Source organism: Protopterus annectens, chromosome 2.part0, assembly GCF_019279795.1.
Source record: "Protopterus annectens isolate FY-2018-M chromosome 2.part0, PAN1.0, whole genome shotgun sequence".
NCBI lineage: Eukaryota > Metazoa > Chordata > Ceratodontiformes > Protopteridae > Protopterus > Protopterus annectens.
Window position 1 is genome coordinate 180,078,613 of NC_056728.1, and position 27,466 is coordinate 180,106,078.

Below are 27,466 nucleotides of genomic sequence, written 5' to 3' on the forward strand. Positions count from 1 at the left end.
CAGTATAATAGAAGATTCCAAGAAACAAACAGAAAAGTTAAAATAGATCATAAAACAACAATCTGTTCAGATCTCAGCAATAGAAGACACATTAAATGACCTGGATAGCAGAATGGCAGGGAATGAGAATCACACACAATTCCTGTTAAAACAAAAATCATTTGCTTATGGAAAAACTTGAGGACCTAGAAAGTAGATCTAGAAGAAATAATATTAGAGATATATGAAATACCAGAAAAAGAAGAAGGACACAATATGTTGCAGTTTTTAACTAACCGGATGCCAAAAATTCTAAATGTATCAGAGGCTTTCTCTTTTGGTATTGAGGGAGTCCACAGATATCTTTTGAATTCTTCTTTGAATTGTGGATTCTGGGAATATGATGAAAGTTTTTTTGTGAAATAAACAGAAGGAGTGGTTCTAGATAAAGATTAAATAGGTATGGCGAAAGAGGACATTCTTGTCTTGTACCATTGGATAAGAGTATAGGGTTAGTTATAAGTTTATTTACCTGTATAGTGGTAGAAGCTTTCTGATACAGAACCTGGATCATTTTAATGAATTCTTGAGGAAAACCATATAAAGGCAGTATATTAAAGAGAAAGTGTAAGTTTACTCTATCAAAAACTTTAGTTGCATCTACTGTAAGGGCATATCTGGGGCATTTATCCCTATTAAGTAGTCTTACAATGGTATCTAAAAGGAGGGTGTTGTCACTTGTTTGCTTGTTTATCATAAAGCCCATTTGTTGTTGGGAAGTAATAGAGGGGAGTATATTCTTAAGTCTATTTGCTATAACATGGGCTAATGTCTTAAGATCAGTGTTTATGAGTGCTATTGGTCTATAATTTGCTGGATCTGTTGGGTCAGAATGCAGTTTAGGAATCAACACTGTCTTGGAGTTATTTAAGTATTTGTCTGTTATACCATATTGTATTATATAGTTGACAACTTTTAATAACACTTTGGAGATAGATTCCATGAATAGCTTTTAAAAATCAGATGTGTATCCATCAGGCCCAGGGGATTTACCTAATTTTAGTTTGTTTATTGCCGCTTTTATCTCTTTTAATTGTAACAGTGATTTTCAGAGTTTCCTTTGATCTTCTGTAATTTGTGGAAAGCTTATATTATGTATAAAATCCTCAAATCTGTCTGTAGATGATGATAAGGATATATTGTATAATTTCTTATAAATATCTTCAAAAGCGTCTACTATCTTTCTTCTTTATATTTCACCTGTCCTTCATATTTTATTTCTTTGATCCTAGGAGGTCCCCTTTTTATGTTAATTATTCTAGCTAGGAATTTTGATGGTGTTTGAGCCCATTCTGAATATTGATATATTGACCTTAATTCTAAGAAGGAGATATTTTCTAAATAGTGTTTGTGTAATTGTTTTTGCCAATCAATTATTTTTTCCTCAAGTTCTTTAGAATATTTTTCCTGAAGTTCTAGTTCAGCAGTGTTTATTTGACACTCTAGTTCATTCTTAAGATTGTTATACTTTTTTTGAGCCATGCAGATTTTTGAATAATAATACCCCTGATGACCGCCTTGGTAGCCGCCCATTGTATGTCATATGGAATTTGATCGGATATAAAATCATTTTGAAGTTGGGCTAGTACATTCTGAATTTCTTGTGTAGTTTCTTGGTTTTGTATTATTTTAGGATTTAACGTCCTGGTATTGAAATAGGAAATATTTTGTTTATGAGCTTGAAAGTTTATTAAAAGTCTAATTTTGGAATGATCTGAAAGAGTTCTAGGTGATACAGCATAATTTAATTTGTTAGAAAGGAAAGCAAGGGAAATTAGAAAAGCATCTGTCCTGGACCAAGTTTGATGAGTGGCTGAAAAGAAAGTGAATCTTGATATTGTTGTATCATATTGAATTTTAAAATAAGGGTCAACTAGTTCAAATGTATTTTGTAATTCTTCAAGTGCTGTAGTGGTAGATTGTGACTGCCTGTTTTTATTATGTGATCTGTCCTTATCTAGATTTAGTAAAGCATTCCAGTCCCCACCTACAATAAACAGATGATTTGGGTATTTGGCTAATATAGTAAAGATTTCATAAATGAAGAGCTGTTGATTTCAGCAGGGGCTATATATATTAAGAAAGAGTAATGGTTTGTTCAAAGTATGATATTCAGTAGTAAATAATACCCATCTTCCCTTTGAGTCAGCTGCATAGGAAGTAATCTCTCCTTGGAAGGATTTATTTACTGTAATGGCCACTCCCCTGGACAAAGAACTATAATTTGCAGCAACTATTGTTTTAACCCATTTTCTTTTATTTTCCCTAACCCAAAGTTGGTCATCTAAGTGAGTTTCTTGCAAGAAAGTCATATCAGCCTTAATTTGGTATGTGAGGTGCATGATTAAATTTCTTTTCTTTTTATATACCATCCCTTTAACATTCCAAAAGTCTATGGTTTTCATTTTTTATTAATATTGTTGAAGTTACTCATTAGTTGATACACAAAAATACAGTTATAAACTTTTTCTGTTAGTGTATTTATCTTAAGAATAAATGCTGTGACTTCTATACTCCTAAACTCTAAATAGGTGCCTAACCACCCATTTCTCTGTATTTGTAAATGTGCATGAGTTAAGAAACTAAAAGAAACTATTATTTTTAACAACAAGGAGTAGATATACATCAGAATGATGTCAATAATATCCATACTGTTCCAAATGTGAACAGTCATCAGCTAACAGACTGTGCCCATCCCGCTCCTTTTATTATTTATATACTGCATATTAATTTTCAGACTTCTTAAAATATTATAGTAATTGTACCCTTAGATATTATATAGAGAGAAAAGGAAAAGTAGCTTTTATAAAAAGTTTTGTAGTAACAGCAACATATTATAATTCTTAACATTTCAAGAGTTATTAAAGAGTTAACAAAACAATATTTTTAAAAACCAAGTACAATATATGTATATTTAAAGAAGGCATCATTTTACAAATTCAACAACATTTGCATTATTCTTGCCAATAGCAACTAACTGTAGTTCTTTAAAATGTATTGGAAACCATACAAGCAATCATTGTGAACTCATATTATTAATTAACCACTGCCATCTACTGGACAAACGGGGGGAAAAAAAAAGGAAAATGTTTTTGTACCTTGCTCATAGACACCTTTAAAGGTAACTCAATGATTATGCCAGTAGAATAATGATTATACATTTTAAACATTTAAAGAAGGCAGCACTTTAAAATTCAACAACATTTGCCTTATTCCTACTAACAGCAACTAACTGTGGTTCTTTAAAATGTATTGGAACTTCATTTAACATTGCACTGGCAAAAGCCATATAGATCCATCATTGTGTACTCATATATTAATAATTAACCAGTGCCATCTACTTGAACAAACAGAGAGAAAAGAAAAAAAAAGAGAAATGTTTTTATACCTTGCTAATAGACACATTTAAAAGTAACTCAATGGTTATGTCAGCAGAATAATGATTATACATTTTAAACATTTAAATAAGGCAGCACTTTAAAATTCAACAACATTTGCCTTATTCTTGTTAACAACAACTAACTGTGGTTCTTTAAATGTATTGGAATCTTCATTTAACACTGCACTATCAAAAGCCATATAAACACATCATTGTGAACTCATACATTAATAATTAACCAGTGCCATCAACTGAACAAACAGAGAGGAAAAAAAAATAAAAAAAGGAGAAATGTTTTTGTACCTTGCTCATATACATACTTAAAAGCAACTCAATGATTATGCCAGTAGAATAATGAGTATACATTTTAACTGAAACTACTTGTGTCTAATATTTACACTACTTAAACTATTATATCAAAGGTTATATCCCATCTTTTTTTGTAAGCTATAAATGCACTTTAAAGTCATTTCTCTATGCAGACAGTGTTAGGTAGCTTTGTAACTTTTAAATGTAAAGGCAATTACTAAAAGACAGTACCTTAAGTATTAAAGTGTAGCAAAGAGGTTTTCTTTACAGGCAAGTAAGCAGAGCTATTTAGAACACATTTCACATCCATTTGTTTAAAATTTCCCATAAGAGTGGTATATTCTTCTGTCCTGTAGTTCTTTGGAGCTGTAGCACTTGTTTAGCCTTCCAAATGTTGTTTTTGGATCAGAAGATATGAAAAGAGTTGTCTCAGGCAGGATTTACTTTGAAGAGATGCAGAAAGGTGGATTTTGCCTGGTCAGGTGTTTCCAAGGATATTTTATCTTCTTTGTAATAAAGTGTTAATGTTGCAGGATATCTCATTTGGAAACAAATCTTATTTTCAATGAGGTAATTGCAGTATTTGCTGAGTTTCTGTCGATTTTGTTTAATTTGTAAAGGAAGATCTTGAGTAATCATAATTTTATGTGCTCTCCATGTAACATTCTTTTTAATCTTATAAGCTGACAGTATCTGTTGAACATGTGCTGAATTAAGCAGTCTGATATAGATTTGTCTAGGAAGATCACTTGTTTGTGTATGCTTTATAGCTCTGTGAGCTCTTTCAGTCACTATCTCATCCAGGAGATTTTTATTAGCCAGGAGAGAGCTTAGTATTTATTTTATTATTGGAATAAGTTGTGGATTATCAAAGCTCTCTGGAATACCTCTTATGATAAAATTATTTATCCGGCTTCTAGCTTCCAAATCTAACATTTTTTTTATATAATTCTTTAATTATGGTGTCATTGGTTTGTGCTTTTTGTTGCGGTTTATTTATTTTTAGCTCATTGTCCATAATTTTAGCTTCATTTTGTTCAAGCCTAAGCACAATTGTGTCCAGAGTAGAGCCAAATGTAGTTAGCTTATGAGAGAAACCCTGCACTTCTGTTTGTAAAGGTTGTAAAGCAGTTTTCAGATTCTCCAGTGTTAAAGGTTATTCCTGTTTTAATCTTTGAGACATTTTATCAGCTTCTTGTTGTTGCTTGTTAATTTGTTGCCTTTTAGAAGTGGTTTCTTTCTCAGGAGTAGTAATTGCAGACAGTTTGGTTATATACTCGGCCTTTGTGATGACTTAAATATATACTTCCAACTCCCCACTACTGACCTCCCAAAAATACTTAAAGTTATTGATGAGTTCTTGGTAGTTTAAATTATAATTTAAATTTAAACAAGTCACACATATTTCCCCTCAATCCTATAGGGCATAAAGAATTGTACTTTCCTATGAGTGAGATCAAAATAAACTACCAGATAAAATAGCTAGGAATAATATTTACTTCAGACTTGAAAGATATTATAAACAATAACCTACTAACTACATGGACTAGTATTCAAAATGATATGGATAGATGGAAGAACATTAATGTGTCTCTACTGTCAAAAGCTAGTGTTGTCAAGATGAATTTTCTACCAAGAATACTCTTTCAATTAAATGCTACCTTTTCAAATATTCCCCAAAACTTCTTCCTTGCCATGGAAAAAGCTATATCAAGATTCTTATGGTATCCCAAATCTACCAGAATTAAATATGCAAAACTTGTACTCGCCAAAGATAAGGGGGAATTGGGGTTACCTGATTTTAAGCTTTACTATAGTATAATTACTGGATACAGACTAATACAAATAATAAACTATGACTCATATATAAATACTTGGACACCCCAGTGGACCAAAATCTATGAACAGTTGAAATCCCTTGGCTGCAATATCAAATCCTTACCATTCTTGAATTTAAACCAGGCTAGCATATACACAAAGAATTTACACCCACTAATTAAAAACATGATTCTTGCAACACAGAATCTATTTAAATCATTGAAATTAGCTGATGCTTTTGCCCTTATACAACCATTACACCTAAATCCTAATTTACTAATAAATAATAAACCAGTAAATCTAACAAACTACCCCCTGATAAAAGACTACACAATATGTGATATATACCAATAGAAAGACTCTAACATGGGGCAAATGAGACTTGAACTCAAACTTCCTATGAAATATAGTATTATCCTTAACCAACGTCATCATCTTATAAATGCTAAATTCTCACAAATACACACTGACTTACAGAACATAGATTTAGTTAAATTAATACTTGAAAATCGTGCGATTAAAGGGAAAACAATTTCTAGGACTTATAAAATTGTAATGAGTGCAAAACATCAGAATTCTTTATTATTTTCAAACTATTGGCAAACGAAAAATCAATCACTGACTGAAGAAAATAAGAAACTAGCCATTGAAAATTCAATCAAATTCATTCCTTTCAAGAAGCTGTTATATACACAAATTATGGTAAATAACAATCTATATTTTACCTTATCTAAATTAAATAATTTAAATCCTAACTTTTCGCCTATATGTCCCCATTGTCCAGATAAAACAGCTGATATTTTACATGTCATGTGGAACTGTACTAAGATACACAACTTATGGTATTCCTTGAGAGTAAGATTAGAGAAGATGGGATATGAAAAATCAACCCTTACTTGGGAGACAGCTATATTGTACATTAATATCAATTAACTCCCAAAAATATGTCTTTATTACGATGTGTGCCCTTATTAAATTCTTTATTACAAAGAACTGGAATGTCATGTCACCAATTACATGGGAAAATTTTAGCAATCTTGCTATCAAATATATCTCATCTCACAAATTAATTTATTCAAAAACAAAAAAACAAACGCTATTACCAAAAATATTGGGGTTACTTGCTAGATATAATTCTTGACAAATAAAATTTGCCTACAAATTGTCATGAAAAACTAACCTTTAAATAATAAATGAATGTAGTATAACCAGTCTTTCTTGCATCTTCTCCCTTCTCTTAGTATATGTGTAACTAGATATTTTCCCTAAACATACAAATAATGGTTAAATTTCTATTTTTACTTTATATATAGACTATCCCCATTTTAACTATCCCTTATGAGACCAAATGAACATAAGAATTCTCATACTTTACTTGACGATGTAGTGATTTCTTGTGTATATATGTATATATGGTTCCACTTCATATCATCGAATTACCATTTCATTGAATTGCAAATCATCGAGACCAAATCGTCGAAAACTCATTTCATCGAAAACTCATTTAATCGAATCTCAAATCATTGAAAACTATGAAGCAACTAAAAATAACATCCCAGACACTTTGTACTATGTTTATGCAGGGGGGCAAGCCCCCGTGCACCCCCCACACCCCCCGTAATTAAATATACCAACTCCAAGGTCGCACTACAGTGGGGTTAGGAAATTACCTTTTTCCCCCACTGTAGTGCGACCTTGGAGTTGGTATATTTAATTACGGGGGGTGTGGTGGAGCCCCACATGGGGTGCAGGGGCTTGCCCTCCTGCATAAACATAGTAAAAACATTGTGGAATGTTATTTGTAGTTGCTTCATAGTTTTCAATGATTTGAGATTCGATAAAATGAGTTTTCGATGAAATGAGTTTTCGACGATTTGGTCTCGATGATTTGCAATTCAATGAAATGGTAATTCGATGATATGAAGTGGAACCGTATATATATATATATATATATATATATATATATATATATATATGTGTATATATATCATTTTCTCGGAACAAGATTGTTTTAGATAGGTATTTGTATTGTTTATTTGTGTTTTTGAGTTACCGTATTGTTGTTATTATTTGAAAAAAGAAAATTGAAATAAAGAGATTTTGGAGAAAAAAAAAATTCTTCTTTGAAGAAAAATCCTTCAGTCCCCAGATCTATTATTGTAAAATTTCTCTCCAGCCAAGACAAGGAACTGGTACTGAAAACTGTTTGGGCTAATTCTCAGATAAAAATAAATAACATTATTAGGTTTGACATTGGCAATACTGCATCTGTTATGACCAAAAGGAAAACATGTATTCCATTCATAAAAGACTTAAAAAAAGCTAAACATTAAAGCTCAGCCAGAATTAAGATTTTTTTTACCAGAAGGTCAAAAAACTTTTAATTCTCTAAATGATGCAGTGGACTTTTCTCAGAAAAAAAAACTTTTTGATAAATCAGAAAATATGGATTGGACTCTTGTCACCTTAAAAGAGACGAGCAACAGGAAATGGCTGGTCTTCAGAGGACAGAAATAGTACAAGAATAAAGAAAGAAAGAAAAGTAATGTTCTCATTTTCTATTTTGCCTAAATAGCTTTCTCACAGGTGTTTAATTTTATCATCTATTACAGTTTATCATCAAACACAAGGTAAAACATTCAGAAAAAATAAACTTATCAAAATACATTTTCTATAGTATCTGAAATAGTGTATATATGTTATTATTACTATTGTTTATGTCACTTTATTTTATTTTAATTCTCTTTAACCTTATTTTCAAACATAGAGAATAGCATGTATGTGGTGGGGGTGTGTATTGACTGTATCTTAGATAGTGTGTATAGATTCAAGAGATTAAAAGAAACATTATTGTCATTTAGGAAACACAAGTGTTAACTAAATGAAATTTCGAGTGTCAGCTCTTTTACAGGAGAAAACAAACACAAAAAGACATGATACATATTAAAGAACAACTGTATTAAAAAAAAGTAAAAGTCTAGGTAGCTGACACACATGCTTGTACACTATTTCTATACACTGGACAACACTGGCTGCAAGATGACTGACACATTAAAAAAGTACACTATACACAGCGGTGAGATTGGGTGATATTGCACATAAGAAAATGATTGGAATTGCACTTGAGAATATATTTATTTTAGTATGCAATAAATAAGTAGAATTACTGTATGGAAAAAGAATGACAGTGTAACAATCTATTATAGTTTTGATGCATCCAGATTTACATCTGCATTAATGAGTCTTACTACAGTTGGATAAAAACTGTTCATGAATCTGGAGGTCCTGCAGCGGAGACTCCATATCCTTCTACCAGATGCATGTTTAGTGAACCAACCACACACTGGATGAGAAGTGTCACAGTACTTTGCAGGATCTCTTTTTATATCTCATTTCAAAGAGCTCTCCTGTAAGGTAGGAAGACTAGTGCCCACGATCTTTTCTGCTGTTCTTATTATTATTTGCAGCATCTTCCTTTTGGCCATTGTGCTGTGACTGAACCATACAGTGCAGTTGCTGGTGATAATGCTCTCAATGGCTCCTCTGTAGAAGGTATTTAGAGCACTCAGAGGGCTTTTCTTTTCTAAGCCTTCTTAGGAAGTGTAGTTGCTAGTGGGCTTTTTTAATTAGCTGGCCTATGTTTGTACTCCAAGAAAGATCCTCTGATATATGTACCCCCAGCAACTTTGCAGTTTGGACTCTCTGCACTTCTTCGCCATTGATGTTGAAGGGTAGGTACATGTCAGAGCTCTTTCTGAAGTCAGTAATAATTTCTTTTGTTTTATTGACGTTCAGGTCCAAATTGTTGTTGCGCCATTCAGTCAGGGAGTTGACCTCATTCCTATACTCACTGTCATCACCACTTATGAGTCCCACCATTGTGGTATCATCTGCAAATTTGATATGGTTGTTGCTAGCTTTTGCAGAGCAGTCATGGGTAAGGAATGTGAACAGTAGAGAACTCAGCATACAGCCCTAACATACTCTGGTGTTGCTTATAATACTCCCTGAAGTATTGTTACCAGCACAGGTCCTTTGTGGTCTTCCAATGAGGAAATCGAGGATCCAGTGGCACAGCCCTTTATTTATGCCAAGGTTTGTTAGCTTTTCTATAAGTTACATTGGAATCACTGTATTGAATGCAAGCTGATATCTATGAACAGCAGCCTGGTATGATTGTTTTCTTCAAGATGCTCCAATATGAAGTGAAGTGCCAGTGAAGTGGCAGCAGCTGTTGATCTGTTTGCCTGGTAGGCAAACTGCAGTGGGTCAAAGGAGTGGGATAGTACTGCAGTCAAGTGCCTTTTAACCAGTCTTTCGAAGCATTTCATTACATTTATATGTTATTATTATTATTACTTATAAGTCTCTCTCTATTATTTTATTTAAATTCTATCAAAAATGATTTTCTAACACAGAGAATAGTGTGGATGTGGGGGTTACATTAGCATGTTTAACTAATCCACTTAATTTGTATATAATTTCTATACACAATTTCAAGTAATCTGTTTTTTTTTATTTTTGATTATTCTGTCTGGTAAATGTGGTTGAATGTGATGAGCTTTATTTATGTGCAGTGGGTGTTGTATTGAGTGGTTTTGGCTGCATGAAAATCATTTATATACATTACTTCACTTTCTTTTAATATGTTTATTTTCTGTGGTGTTTGTTCATTATTTGGCCTCTTATTCAAAAAATTAGAGACGCTATTGACTTTTTTTTTTTTTACAGTAACTGTTTTTTTTTTATTCCTTTCCCCCTAGTGTTACTTAAATTGCTTTAGAATGTTTTTTCGCATACCTCAAACTATTTTCCAACACATAACAGTCTCGATTCCATGTTCAAACTCATTTACAGGAAGTGAACTTTTACAATGTCAAAAAGAGCAGCAGAAATACAAAAATGGAACATTTAAAATTAATCTAGTTAATTTTAAAACATATCCATGTAGGTTTTATGTTCATTATCTTTTAAAAAGTGGAATAATGAAAAGAAGAAAAGGAATGAAAATGCAGTGGGAAGAAGAACAATGAAGACATCTGCAGACTTGGACTCCTGGTACTAATCTCTGTTTAGTGACATCTTGTGGTCATCCTGATTACAGTTCAGGGAAAGTTGTACCCTTTATATAAGTTTACTGTAAATATATTCATGCAGCAGATCAAGTACAGAGGAATATGTCATTTATAGCAATGAATATGCTTGTTTAAAACAATATTACTAGTTTTAATGTGTCATGAAAGAAGCTGAAAAAGTACTATAACTTTAATAATAATGAATTAGACAGTACTTCTGATAAACAAAAAAGTACCTACTACAGTAATGGAATATCCTCTACAGTTTCTCCTACCTGCTACCTGTTATATTGTACACACACGTATTTACACACTGTTAGACTGGATTTTTGATTATTTAGTCTAAACATTTCAGGACTTAGCATTGTGAGTCCTGATATTTTAAAAGGTTACTTTCCTTAACTGATCCATCTAATATATTGTTTCATGTCCACATTTCATTTATGTCATTTATGCAAGTACAAACCATTAACAACTTTGCTAGCTATGCTTTATATTTCTGACATTTTTTAACTTTTGCATTGTTCAAGGGCTATTTTGTATTTTCTACCTGGTTCCCTCAGAATACAGATTATTCACGATAACAGTTTCATTAAATAAGTTATTCTTCTTCTGCTTCTTGCAACAGTCAGTGACACATCTAAAGGTTTAATCTCATAACAAATATAACAAACACATAGACCATGGGTGATCCACAGATAATGTAAGACCTGAGATACAAGTTGTTAAGCATCAAGACTATTGGTGGAGTACAGAATACTTACAAATGCATAGCATGAATAAAGCTGGTAACACAGTAAGCAGAGAATGCATGTGCCATACATAACATCTGACAGTGTATTAAAATATTGTTATAGAGAGCTATTAATCATCTGAAAGTTGCTAAGATACTGATTAAGCACCCGTACTTAAGTAAATGATGCTACATTGCAATCCTATATACATCCACATGCAGAAACACACTCAAATTGAAATACATATTTACACAAACCACACTTGTCTGTTCATAAGTAAAGGGTCTACAGATGTATTTACACAAGGTATAACCAATGGCCTACAAAAACTAAATACCCCTATAATCTTTGGTATTACTTCAGTATACAGTTGTCCTAATGTTTTCCTTGAAATGCAACTGTGAAATCTAACACCTGATGTGATGTCTAAAAGAGCTGTGTAATGCAATGAAACTGTAAAGTTGAACACATGGAAAATACCTCATTACTAAAATGCAAATGAAAACAAGCATGCAGGAAGCTAGCATATCTTATATGGGATAACATATGGTTCACACTTGTGTACACCGGTTCATAAGTTCACAGGTATGTAGCTAATGGCCTTGGAACCTTTACATACCTAGCCCAGAGGATTACCCTGGCATCATGCCACCTGACTTTAGTTTCCAGTGCCTCTGTCATGTAGAGCCACTGGAGTGATCCCTGGGGTGAATTTTCTATTTCTCATCCACTCATCAAGATTTCTCTTGAAGAGGGCCAGAGAGGTGCTCTGTTTGACATGTATGGGAAATTTATTCCATAGCATGGGCAGTCTCTGGGTTATAAACCAGTCCCTCCAGCACGTTCTGTAGATTGTGGTAATGAGGTTGAGGTCTCTGGATCGAGAGATTGGGATTTCTTTAGATATAGCATTTCTAACACTTTAACTGTGTGTGGTAGTAATTATTTCATTTAATATCTTTATCATACTTAGTATTTTATGTTTGTATAGGTATTTTTTGTTTTACTTTGTGGACTGTGTGAGTCAGTAATTAACTCACTTAGTAATAATAAGTAACTGTAGAGTTGTTAGTTTTTGTCTCTTCAAACTTTCTTTAAAACACAAGTATGTTTTCCTTTATTGTATTCTCTGTGGAGCTTTTCTCCCCGGGCCTCTACTGAAAATGGAAATATCTCCAGCTAGACTAGCCCGGTCAACAAATGTAAAATAAAATAAATAAAATAAAATAAATAAATAAAATAAATAACAGAGCTGGGTCAGACATGGCTGTGAAGTCAAGCAGAGATCATCTCTAAGAAGGCGATATGAGATGGAAAATAGTTGGAGTTTTTTGAGTCTGTCCATATAGGACAAGTGATTAAGGCTTAGGATCCTCTTTGTGAGGCAATTTTGCAGTCTCTCCAGTTGTTGCAGGTGTCTAGTGAGGTACATGGCAAGTGGGATATTGTACTTGATGACTGGCCTAATGAGGGAAGAGTAGAGGGAGACAATGACCTCTTTCTTCCTGGATGCAAAAGCCTTAGTAATGAGATGAGCCACATAGGAGAACTTTCTGACCACAGTGGCAGTGTGGTGGTCAAAAGAGAGGTTGTTGTCAACTTGTGTTCCCAGATCTCTTATAACATCTTCTGTGTTCAGTGGGCTGCCATCGATGTGGTGGTTCATGGGAACTGTTCTTTTTTTCCCAAGGGGTTGATAACACATTTTTTGGCATTGAGCTTAAGGACATGGTTCTCACACCAGTCATTGGTCTCAGTGAGGCCTTTTTGTAGGATGTCAACATCACTTGGGGAGTTAATAATGAACCCAGCTTGCAATCGTCTGTGAACTTTGTCAGCCAGAGTCCCTTCGTGTTGAACTGGACTTCTGAGAAGTAGATACCAAACAGGATAGGACCCAGGACCGATCCTTGTGGGACTCCATTCGTGACTGGTTGACAGTATGACTTGGAGTCAGCTACTTTCACACTGTGGGCTCTATCTGTGAGCCAGTTTGCAACCCACCCAGCAATATAGGTCTTGATACCTAGGTTAGTGATTTTTTCTAGGATTCCTGAGTGGGAAATGGTATCAAAGGCCTTGGCCAGATCAAGTTAGGCTGTATGAACCACCTTGCCTTCATCCACAGCTCTGATGACTGACTCAAAGAAGTCAACCAAATTGAGCAGGCACGATCTACCCTTCACAAAACCAAACTGTGTGGGATCCAGAGTTTGGAGATTCCCTATATCCTTTTTTATTAGGTCCATGATGATGCGTTCCATAGCTTTGCATATCAAACTCATCAGGCTAATGGGGCGATACTTCCCAGGGTCTGTAGTCGCTCCTCCTTTGTGGAGAGGGATGACTATAGCAGTGCACCATTCGGTAGGGGCAAAGCCTGAGGTGAGTATGTGATTGAACAGGGCACACAGGTGAGGTGCCAGTTCACCATGTAGTTCATGTAGAACACAGCCAGGGATATTGTTAGGTCCTATAGAATCTGTATTCTTGGCCTTGGACAGTGCTGTTTTAACCTGTGTAGCAGTAATACTGGGTGCCTGGCAATCTACTGGTTTTGTGATTGGTCCTTTGGGGGTGGAGTAGTAAAGTTGTCACTGAATCTGTCGGCCAGTATATTGGCAACATCTGTTAGCTTGGTGTAAGAGGTACCATTGTGCAGTAGCTCAGAGCAAATCTGGGTATTGCCATGGAGGTAACTATAGAAGGCCTTGTGGTTGTCTTTCCTATCTGCTAAAATTCTGTTTTCATAGCTAGCTTTAGAGGATTTGATGAGGGATCTCAACTTTTTGTTAAGGCTGATAACTTGAGTTTTTCCAGTCTTGGGACTTTATCTTATTCTGCATCAGTTTCCTCCTTCTGTTGTAGAGTTTGTTTATGGCAGGGTCCACCAGATTGGCTTCCTTTTTTTGGAGGAGAGTGTCTTGGTTCTATTGGGTATAGTGAAATCCATGTATTTGTGTACGTGTTTGTACAGTGCATTGGTGTATGATTTGGCGGTCATGCAACTATTCTCCATTTGCATGGGTGCCATGAATTAGCCACCTCTGTTCTTAGGAGCCTAAAGTTAGCTTTGGAGAAGTTTTTTTATGGTGGTTACCTTTGTGGGGGTGTGGGAGTAGGAGGGATGTGGATTTCCAAAGTGATTAGCTTGTGGTTGGATCTAACCAGGGAAGAGTTGACTATTGGTGCAGAGCAATGGTCGCCCATGTTAGTAATGACCAGGTCAAGGATGTTGCTACCTTTAGTGGGGGTAAGAACAAGCTGGTCCAGGGGATTGGAATTAATGAATTCCAGGAAATGTTGGGGAATTGTACTGGTACATGAGCAGCTTTCTCAGTTAATGGAGGGGTAGTTGAAGTCACCCAGTATGAGTGTGTTAAGTTGGACCCTAATATTCTCCAGAGTGCTTAGGAATGTGGAATGAATATCATGGGAATGGTTAGGGACCTATAATAGGCTATGACCTGAATCGCTGTCTTACGGAATGTTAGCTGCACCTGAAGTATCTCTGATGCATTATTTTGGGCTACCAGTCTGGAGGTGTGTGCATTCTTTATGAATGTGAAAAAAACACCACCTTTGGAGCTTCAGTCCAAGTTCTTGGGCCAAAAGGTGTGGAATGAGTTATACCCTGGTAGTGCAGAGTTGCTTTCTGCTGCCTTGAACCAGGTATCTGTTACAGGCACAAATGTCGATGTTCTCCATTTTAAGGAGTGCTTCGAGCAAGTGCATTTTGAGATTTGACTTCTAGCGTTGAGCAGCATGACCTTCAGATTTCATTTGATTTTAGCTGTTACGGTGGTAATTTGGTCTTTGGAACACCACCTAAAAAGCCATTATAGGGGTGGCAAGAGCCTTGGCCAGTATCTGGAAGCCCAGGGGTGACAGATACAGGCCATTTCTGGTAAAGCATCGATGTCTGTCAGTCATGTCATCCCAGGCAGACAGATACTGGATCCCTTTAGAATGACACCAGAAACTTAGTCAATTGTTGAAATCAATAATTTTCTGTTTGTACTGCGGTATCATTCTGGGTGCTGGTATGATGCTGCTCAGGGCTAGGGTTGTACCCACCTGGGCTACATAATCTGAGCGCTCGTCCATGTCTGTTTTCATGTAGTCCAGGGAGGTATGTCCTGGGTCATTCACACCCACATGTACAATGACAGAGTCATATTTGTACCTGTTGTTGAGGGACCTGAGTGCATGCGTTATATGGTGGATCTTGGCACCTGACAGGCAGCTGACTGTTACTTTCACCTTATTCAACCTAGTGAGTGGGACATCAGTGGGACCTGAGTGCGTGCGTTATATGGTGGATCCTGGCACCTGACAGGCAGCTGACTGTTACTTTCTCCTTATTCAACCTAGTGATTGGGACATCAGTGTGTCTCACTATCGTGTCACCTATGACTAGTGTGCTGGGCATGCTTTTTTGCCTTAGGAGCTTTGGTTGAGTGGCACACTGTTTAGGAGAGTTATGTGTCTCATGATTAGTGTTGTGGTGGTCAAGTGCATTTCTGCCTTGGAGGTCTCTGCAGCTGGGGTAGAATTTTATCCATGAAGGTGGGTGTGTGCTTTGTGTTTTTACCTGTAGGCAGTGCTGGTGTGTGTTCTGGAGGGCTGTGTGTTCTATGTGGTGTGGTGCAAGTGTTGACCTTCTCCTCTTGACCAGCTATTTCAGTCTTGGCTGGAGAGTGCTTGGCTTCCAATTTGGATATATAAGTGCATCTCTTGCAAGTCTGAGTGTTGGGAGTAAGAGGAGAGGATTACCAGTGTACATGAGGCAGTTGCTACATTGCCTCAGGATTCCCAAGTTCACCAGGTTAACAGGAGAAAGCACAGGGAACTGATCTTTAGACATGCCTGGAGGGATGGGCGTTAATAATAAGTACTGGAGCTGTTTCCTTGTAGAACATTTGTGTGCTACAATAATTGCTACAATAAGTCTGGTATGGTAAAGTGCTAGACTAATAAGCTAGTAAAAGTGCAGGAGAGGAAAGAACTAGCAGATCAAAGGGAAAAATTGAAGAGCAGACCTTGGCACCTCTCAGAAACTTACAGCAAATCTGTTTCTGGACTAGACTAGTTATAGGAAAGGTGGGAAACAAGCACAAAGGTGGCCTTTTAAGCCAGAAAGTTGAAGGAGATTGAAAAAGTGCTCAAACGGCCTATAAAATACAAGTTCTGGGCCAGAAACCACTCCTCTTGTGGTAGATAGGCTAACTAGTGCTTACAACTTCCACTTATAAGCTAGAAGGCTTCCCTCAGCATAGAAAGGCTTGGGGGGGCTCAGAAGCTTATAAACTGTCCCAGATACAGCAAAACTATATCTGGACTAGACTAGTTACAGGAAAGGTGGGAAACAAGTGCAAACATGGGCTTTAAGACCAGAAAGTTGAAAGGGAAGGAAAAACTGCCCAGCAGCAAATAAACTACAATTTCTTGGTCAGAAACCACTTTTGTGGTAGATAGGCTAACTAGTGCTTACCATTCCCACTGTTAAGCTAGAAGGCTTCCCTCCAACACAAAAAGGCTTGGGGGACTTAGAAGCTTACAAACAGTCCTGGATATAGCAAATCTATATCTGGACTAGACTAGTTACAGGAAAGGCAGGAAACAAGCTTAGAATTATTATCTATTTATTTTTTTGCTATAAAATTGTTTTTTATACAAATTGGTTTTACAGACATTTGACCAGAAACTGTTAATAGTGATTATAAACTTGTTCTGAGAGAAATATATTCATTTACCTTCTATGTAGAGAATAATTTGCATATAACAGCATGTATATAAATGACTGTACTTGCACTTTAATATAAGCTCTTGTCATCTGTGCTATATGAAAAAGTTTAGAGGAGGAGAAGATGCTTAAAACACCTCAAAATGCTCAATATCTGTTGTCTTAATTACTCAGAGTTACTTTATTGGAAAATAATATTAACAATCAGATTTAACTCTTTGAAATGCTCTGCATTTGTTAGTGAAATATGTGATATTAGTTTATGCTAAACTGACTCACTCATTTTTATATTTTCTCTCATGCATAGATACATAGAACATATTCACTCTCTTAACTGTTAATATACATATCAAGAATCTACTCAATTTACAAACACGTACACACTGTTATATGTATGCACATCCATGTAAATACATACAAGCACATATAATATACACAAATATGTAATTTTAAATTGTAACACTTTTAATTATACTTTCATATTCTAATACTTTCACCTTTCACCCATGTTATTAAATGGGTTTTGTTATGATGTCTATAGGTTAATGTGTTGTAGGTGTTGTCAGTTTTATTTATTTCCTCTGTATAAATACTTAACTACTAGGCTATTTAAAGTATTTTCTATAGTAGGATTAATTAGAAGAAATGACTATATAGAATGTCTTGATCAAATACAGAAATTTGAAATACATTATTTCTGGAATATTTTTGACATATTCAGAGATGTATTCTTTATTACTAACATTTCCAACTTTTGGAGAAATTCCTTAGCTATGCCAAAAATATTGAATACCTACTCAGATAAAAATGGCATGTTGGGTTTAGCAGTAGAAGAAAATGACAACGTACCTTATACTTTTGTGAATTCTTACTGGATACCTAGAATTGGAGCCAAAAGTTGCTAATAAATATTTGGATATTATAACCTTATATACAAAAGGTGAACTGATTATTGCAGGAGATTTTAACTGCATTCTTTATAGTAAAGGCTACTGATAAGGTTCCTAAGCTATCTCTAGTAACTAAACACTTAGATCATTTTATTAATTCTTGAGAGATACCTATGATATTAAATCAACTAACTCTCATTTCACAAACTTTATTAGATCTAATAGAAAATTGAGTTTCTCAATAGATGAAAGTTATTCCTGTAAAATTCAGTTTTCTGCAGATGACATTTTAATAACAAGTGGTGATGCTGAAGCTTCAATAAAAAAAATAGCAAAGTCTATTAATTACTTTGAAAAAGCATAGGGTTTAATGTTTAACTCTGATAAAACAGAAACTTTACTTATTAATGAAATGTTAATAGTTATTTAACAAACTATAAGAATTTTATTTGGAACAATTCACAGATTTATTATCTTAGAATTATTATTAAATCTACTGTAAAATACTCAATAGCAGTAAATTATAGTAATTTAATAGGCACTGCTACTAAAATAATTAACTGGAACATTTTTTTTACAATGGAAGGTAGACTTACTTTGATAAAAAAGATACTCTTACCAAACATACGTTTCTATGTACTATCACTAATTGTTCCCCTCCTAAAACATCTTTAAGAAATTAAATTATTATCTTTTTAATTTTCTGTGGTTCCCCAATAAACCAAAAATGTCCTTTGATTGATGGCATGTTAAAAGTTGTCAAGAAGGTGGGTTAAATTTTCCAAATGTTGAATTATATGCCAACTGCATAATTCTCAATTTAATATCTATATGGTTAAGTTCTTCTTACCACTCCACTTGGAAAACCATTCATGTAAGATTAATAATACCAGCCATATTGTAGAATTTTCTCTAAATTTGGAATTAATAACTTTTACTGGAGCTTGAAAGGCTTATTTATTTATTTCACATTTGTTAACTGGGTTAGTGCAACTGAGTTTGCAAACAAACCCATTTTCATTACATCCTTATAAATTTTAAAAGATTCATGAATTTATATAGTTAAATATTTATTGTTTTATTGCTCCCTGTATCAAACACTGCAAGTTGTTTAGGAACTTTTAATATTAAATGCTAGACCCTGGAGATGTAAATTTAATCTTTTGGGATCAATTCTTAATCAGAAATAAATCACATAATACAAATTATCTTCTTGCAAGACATTGTTTAGAAAATAATAATTGATTGACTTTGCAGTCTTGTAAAAAATGTTAGTGGTACAAATCAGAATCTCCATGGATTTTCAAACAAAACATATTCCAAAGGTACTTGAGTTTTTATAGTAACTCAAATAAGAATAAATCATATATATCAATAATTTATAAAATTCATTATTTTGGAATTACTCAACTAAGGTGAATAAGAAGGCCCTTCCTGACGAAAAATCCATAATTCTTAAATCTGTGAGAAAATCTACTTTTTTTATTGGAAAATGTATATGTGGAGATTTTTTCACAGAGCTTTTTTAACACCACATGAAATGGCTTTAATATATAACTATGGGAACATTAATTGTTGGAGGGGTAATGAAGCCTCTAACACAGATTGTCTCATATGATATTGGACTGTAAACAAGTAACTACATTTTTGATTGAATTTAGACATTTTGTCCAAGCTTTGTAGACAGATAGTATCATTTCCAGCTCCTTGATCTTATTTAATGCTCCAGTTCTGGATTCCATTCCTAGGTTGCAAGTGCCTCTCCTCTGGTCCATTTTCACTCACAAACAATTGGAAATGTAAAACTACACTTTCTTTCACTGAATTCATTAATTTAGCAGAAATTGTCTGTAAAAATTGTCAACTGCCAAAATGAGAACTTTGAATATTACTTGCTTGTATAGATTTTGGTCAAAATAAAGTGATTTACTTGATACATTTTAATGATTTAGTTTTCTATATTAGCTGTTGTTGTGGACATCCGTAAATAGTTATGTTTTGTTCTATTTATCTTTAAATAATTTTGTACAGTCTTTGTTTTAAAATTAATAAAAAGTTGTTTAAAAAATGAATGTGCCTATAATTGCTGGGCATGTGTGTGTGTGTGTGTGTGTGTGTGTGTGTGTGTGTGTGTGTGTGTGTGTGTGTGTGTGTGTGTGTCAGTCTGCCTGCCTGTGTGTGTGCTGACATTGAATACTTATATAATGTATATTTTGGATGCAAAATACAACAGATATGGTACAAGAACTCTGAAAGATTGGGTGGGAGAACTGTTTACATCAGAAATATTTAAATTTTATATAATAACAAAAATCTGACATGAAACAGTTTAAGAGATAGCCCATTGTCTGAGTGCAAAAAATAGGTCTATATTATAACATCAAAGTCTTACAGCTTCTAATGTTATAATATTGGACTCATTAAATCGAAACACCAGAAAACCAAACAGTCAGAATAGCTATTTTTTTCCCAGGGAAAAAATTTGCTGTTACGACAAACATACACACAACACAAGCACACCAAAATAAATAATCCACACACATACACTTCACAAAACCCTACAGTAAACTATACATACACCACTAGCTATCCACTTACCTTAACCCAACCCTAACCCTAAGGTCCCTATCGCACACTCACCTTACCCACTCCCTAACCCTAAGGTCCCTATTGCACACTCACCTTATCCGCTCCCTAACCCTAAGGTCCCTATTGCACACTCGCCTTCATTCACACACTTACCTTAACCTGGTCCTTAACCTTCGCTCCACAGTCGAAGAAATAGCGAAGCTGGAGAAACGGCCCACCGAATACTTTCCCTAGGAAAGTATTTGGTGCTCTGCAGCTTTGCTATTTCCAGTGTTCACTGAATAGGGTTCGATATTATAACATTTGAAGTTGGAAGACTTCGATGTTATAATATAGACCCCAAAAACTGCCATCCTGAATTGGTGCTCTAGAGGAAATAATGGACCTTTCGGGGATGTATAGGCCATCTTCTTGCATTGGTGGGCATCAGAACACCCATTATTTCCCCAATGACTTCACATCTTCAGGCAGTATTGCTTGCATGGTCTATGAGTTGCAGAGTCTTGCATCAATACAACACATAAATTCAGGTAAGAAACACAGCTAGAATAAATGCCACTTTAGATGGGGCACTGGAGATTTGTGGTATCTTGTAATATTGGGAGAAAATTAGATTTTTTCCCATCAAATTCAGGGCATTTGAAATATATCATTGCATCCCTTTATTCTCTCTCTCTACATACACACAGAAACACACACACACACACACACACACACACACACACACACACACACACACACACACACACACACACACACACACACACACACACACACACACACACAGACACACACACACCACTAATGCTTCTATGGCATTCTCAAGTTCACATAATTTATATCTTTATTACCATTCAGCTGTGATGGGCATACAATTAAACCAGAGAATTTTGCAGTAACAATAACTGTTCAATATGTGTACAGGAACATTTATATCACCACATTAAGATATACCTGACATTTTTCAAGTGTAACACCTAGTTATCAACTCAGTAGTAATAATCTTCCTGTTGAATAACACAAGGTTTAAAACAGTAATGGAAACCTTGCAGTGCAAATACCAGCTCTGTAGGCAAACCTTCTGTTCAAAAATTGGCATACTATGCTTACCCATTAGGGCTTAGTAGTCATAACCATTTATAGTTGCAACAAATAATACTATTGGTAAAAAAAAAAAAATCACAATAGTGTGCTTCTTCTGAAAGTTTGTTGAAGCATGTCTGAAGAGGCTAATGCATACAAATCTTCAGCCAGTTTTAACTGTGCCAGACATCAGTTTGAGTACTGCTTAAGAAACACCAGGGTGCTGCCTCCTGACCCATAAAAAATGTTTTGTCTGCACACACACATACACACACACACACACACACACACACACACACACACACACACACACACACACACACACACACACACACACACACTCTCAGGTCACTCCACAACAAGTACAAATATGACTCTGTTATTGTCCATGTTGGTGTGAGTGACCTGAAATGCACCACCCTGGACTACATGAAAAGAGACATGGAAGATTTGTCCAGTCTTGTAGCCCAGGCATATATGATCCTAGCTCTGAGTAGCATCCTGCCATCACCCAGAATGATACCACAGTACAAGGACAAAATGATTGACTTCAACAATTGGCTAAGCTTCTGGTGTCATTCTAAGGGGATCCAGTATCTGTCTGCCTGGGATGACATGATCGACAAACCACAATTCTTTGCCACAGATGGCCTGCACCTGTCGCCCTTGGGAATCTGGATACTGGCTAAGGCTCTTGCCACCCCTATAGTGCGTTTTTTAGGCAAGGTTCAAATGACAAATTCACCACAGTAACAGGTACAAGCAAGCAAAATCTGAGGGTAATGCTACTTAATGCTAGAAGTCTAAACCTCAAAATGCACTCACTCGAGGCACTCTTTATAATGGAGAACATCGACATCTGTGCAGTGACAGAGACCTGGTTCAAGGCTCCAGAGAGCATCCCTGCATTATGAGGCTACAATTCATACCATACCTTTCGGCCACCTAACCTGGACCGAAACACAAAAGGCGGAGGCGTGTCCATATTCATTAAGAATATCCACACCCCCAGGCTAGTTGCTCTGCATAATGCATCTGAGATTATCCAAGTGCAACTAACTCTGATCAAGACTGCAATCCAAATTGTAGCTTACTACAGATCCCCCACCATGCCCCGGGATTCCCACTCATTTCTTGATACACTGGAAAATATTAGGGTACAACCTAACACCCTAATAATGGGTGATTCCAACTACACCACCATTAACTGGGAAAACTACTCATGTACCAACTCTTGTGCTCAACGTTTTCTGGAATTCATAAATTCCAATGCCTTGGATCAACTTATCCACACCTCCACTAGGGGCAGCAATGTCCTAGACCTGGTCATTGCCAACATGGGCAACTGGTGTTCCACACCAGAGGCCAATTCCTCGTTGGTCAGATCCGACCACAAATTAATCAAACATCCCACCCCCACCCCCCATTAGAGATACCACCATAAAAAATTTCACCAAAGCCAACTTCACGCTTATTAAGAGAGAAGTGGCAAACTTCACGACACCCATGCTGACGGATAATAGAGGTACGACTGCTGAATCCTATACAAATGCACTTTAGAAGCACTTACACAAGTACATGGATCGTGCAATCCCTAACAGAACCTAGGTGCTATCCTCCAAAAAAAGGAAGCCAATCTGGTGGTCCCCTGCCATAAACAAACTCTACAACAGAAGAAAGAAACTGTTGCAAAAAAGAGTAAAATCCCATAATTGGAGGAACTCCGTGGTCAGCATCAGTAAGTAGCTGAGATCCCTCATAAAATCCTGCAAAGCTAATTACAAAAAGAAAATCGCCACTGATTCTAAAGATAACCACAAAGCATTCTATAGCTATGTCAAGAATCTCAATGGCAACACTCAGATCTGCTCTGAGCTACAGCACCATGGCACTAAATATACAGAACCAACTGATATTGCCAACATCCTAGCAGATAGGTTCAGTGCTAACTTTACCCCTCTCTCACCCCCTAAAAGGCCCGCCCCTATTCCAGAAGAATGCAAAGTTCCTGTTATCATGGCTGCACAGGTAAAAACCACACTCACCAAAGCCAAGAAAACAGCATCCATGGGACCTGGCAATATCCCAGGTTGCTTTCTACATGAACTACAGAAAGAACTGGCACCCCACTTAAGTACCATGTTCAGTCATAGCCTCACCTCAGGCTTTGTGCTCACTGAATGGTGCACAGTAATGGTTATCCCACTCCACAAAGGGGGAGCCACCACAGAACCCAGGAACTATTGTCGCATTAGGCTGATGAGCGTGGTCTGCAAGGCGTGGTCTGCAAGGCTATGGAACATATCATCATGGAACTTATAAACAATGACATTGGTAATATCCAAACTCTGGACCCTACCTAGTTAGGGTTTTTAAAAGGAAGATCATGTCTCCTAAACCTGATAGACTTCTTTGAAGGGGTCACCAAAGCCGTAGATAAGGGTAAGGTGGTTCACACAGCCTATCTAGATCTCGCCAAGGCTTTCGACACCCCCCCCCCACTCTGGAATTATAGATAAACTCACTAAACTAAGTGTAAATCCATATGTCACAAGATGGGTTGCCAACTGGCTCACTGACAGAATACACACTGGGAAAGTAGCAGACTCTAAATCCAACTTCAGACCAGTGACAAGTAGAGTACCACAGAGTTCAGTCCTAGGTACTCTCTTGTTTGGTATCTACTTCTCTGAAGTACAGGCTAACACAGAAGGTCTTTGGCTAACAAAGTTCGCAGATGACTGCAAACTAGGAGCCATAATCAAAACTCCTAATGATGTGGACATCCTACAAAAGGGCCTCACTGAGACAGATGCCTGGTGTCAAAGCCATGGCCTCAAGCTCAATGCCAAAAACTGCATTGTCATCCCTTTTGGTAAAAACTCTGTACCCATGAACTACCACATAGGCGGTAGTCTGCTTAACACTGAAAGTGTGATAAGAGATCTTAGGACACAGGTGGACAGTAGTCTCTCCTTTGATAAGCACATTGCCACAGTAGTCAGGAAGTCCTTCTATGTGGGACACCTCATCACAAAAGGTTTCTCATCCAGGAAAAAAGAGGTCATTTTTCCCCTCTGCTCATCACTCATTAGACCCATTATAGATTACAATGCCCCTTTTGGTATGTACCTCACAAGACATCTACAACAACTGGAAAGGCCGCAGAAATACCACACAAAGAGGATTACTGGCCTCAAACAGATGCCCTATGCAGACCATCTCAAAAACTCCAGCTTTACTCTGTCACATATCACCTACTCAGAAGCAATCTCTGCCTAACATACAAAGCTTTGTCAAACCCAGAGCTGTTGGACATGCTCCACTTAAAGAAATCCCAATCCCTCTGAGCTACATGCTCTAGGGACCTAAACCTTGTCACCACAATAAACAGAACATGCTGGAGGGATAGATTCCTGTCCCCGAGACTTCCCATACTCTGGGACAAACTACCTATCTATATCAAACAAAGCTCCTCATTAGCACTCCTCAAGAAAAATATTGATGACTGGATGGAAGATAGGAAATTCACCCCGGGGATTACTTCTGTGGCTCTGCTTGACAGGGGCCACAGGAAAATAATTTTCTTGGGTGGCAAAAGCCAGGGTACCGTTTGGCTAGGCTTATCTAGGCCCTAGGGCCAATAGACTAGTACCTACCTATGAACCTGTGAACACACACTTAATTTGGGAAGGCTGAACATGTATAGAAATCAATTTTCACTGCTTTTACAGTCTTTGATTTCTTTAGCATTAACATGAAAACCAAAATGCAGAATTTAAAGGACAATTTTCTTTCAATTATTTCTAATCATATTATAGGCATCAGATAAAACCTAAGGAAATATTTCACAATGTAAGTGAACTGTATATTTGTGTAGTCAGTGATTACTATAGCTTGACCTGATAACCTGATACACAAGTTAAAAACATAGGCATTTTATTCTGTCCTACATGTAACTGTTGAATTAGCAACATGTTAAACTGAGAAATTGGCTTATTATGTTATGCACACACGTTTGGTCTCTATCAAAGATATTGAGCTGTAGGGCTGCTGTTGCTGATGTCTTTGCTAGTCCTCCTGCTTTTGAAACTGATGCCACCAGAAGTTTAATTCTTCAAGATCCAAACTAAAATAGGTGCTTTGCTGTACTGTAGAATGGAAAGCTGTATATGGTCATGCAGTTAGAATAGTGGCTGATAAAGACATATCAATAACTCCAATGATTTTTGCCATATTAAACATCCATGCTACAAAAACAGTATGAAATTTCATGAATGATTTAGCAAATTTCACTGGTGGTGATGAACTGTCATAAAGCAGACAATACAAAGTTTCACTTTAATTAACTCTGACTTGAGAATGTTAAATTATTTCAGCTAGCATTATGTAAACATCCATTCTGAAGAGACTTGCAATGTAGTAATGGCCAAGGCATTTGGGTATATGAAATTTTTAATGAGGCTTCAAAGGCCTTCATCAGGGGCCATTATATACTTGTAAAATAACAGTGGTTAGATGGGGTCAAAGGTGAAGGCTAGCGATCTTGCTAGAGTTGAATTCAATACCAGGCAACTACCAATGAGGTTATGTTAATTTTGGACAGAACACACAAATTTTAATTGCATCAAGGGACTATAGCAGTTACTGCAATGGCCATTTCCATATATGGAGAGTGCCACTGTCATACAGTCACATTAAAATTTACATCATGGTTAATTATTCATTTAATTTTCTCTGCAGTATTGCTGTTTTGGTGACTTAAAATATTTTCATTGTAGCCCAGTTTGTAAACACACTAGAATGCATCATTCATTCATTTATGCGTTTATTTATTCATGCTCTTATTATCCATTTACTCCAGTTCATGACCCAGTTGAGATGGAGCCTATCCCAGGACTCACTAGACACAAGAAAGAGGAAACAAATCCTGGACACCAGTTTATCCCAGAGTGTATACAAATATGTGAATATACACACATACAGACACATATGTGCACATCTGCACATGGAGTTGTTATGCCACCCTTAAGCAATTTGGGGGATTAACAATATCTTTGGGATATATGAAGAAACAGAAGCACCTGATGAAACCCCACAAGGGTAGAAGACAGACATACAAACTGCACAATAGGTATACTAAGAACCAACCAGGTGAAGTAAAGACTGCAAGGTGGAAGAGCTAACTGTCACACCACTGTTCTTCCCAACTATATTACTTATAAATGATAGGGGAAAAACAGTTTGTGCACACAGAAGAAAAAAAGTATTTTTATTGCCTATATTACATGTAACCCTACCTCTAAGTCCAACCTCTATCTTTTGAGGTTTCTACCTTTCAGAGTGTTTAAACAGGTAATGACTGACTATTAATCCATGCTAAGAAAACATCTTTCTTTCCTAAATTCTCTCCTGTTTGTTACGGCTGTAGAAACCATAATGGCCAGCCTTCTTCAACATTTTGGTTTTGCCTATTTACTAAGAGTTTAGGGGATTTTATGAATAGGAAAGCCATCACATGTCATCTAATTTAAAAAGGCATGACATGGCAAAGTCACTTCTTTGGGCCTTTGGGAGACTTGTATAATAAAGGCAATTGTCTTCTATTAATCACACTTGGAACACCTGTACAATTTTGTATTACTAATAATATTTATGCCCATTTTCTTGCCTGGGAAATCTCTGTTGGAGTCTAGGTGCATCATAGATGGCCTACCATATGACAGAGTGTGAATGACATTGTGATGCAATTGCACATGCTTCTCCCACATGTAGGTACCTTGACCAACTGCTGCACAAATGAA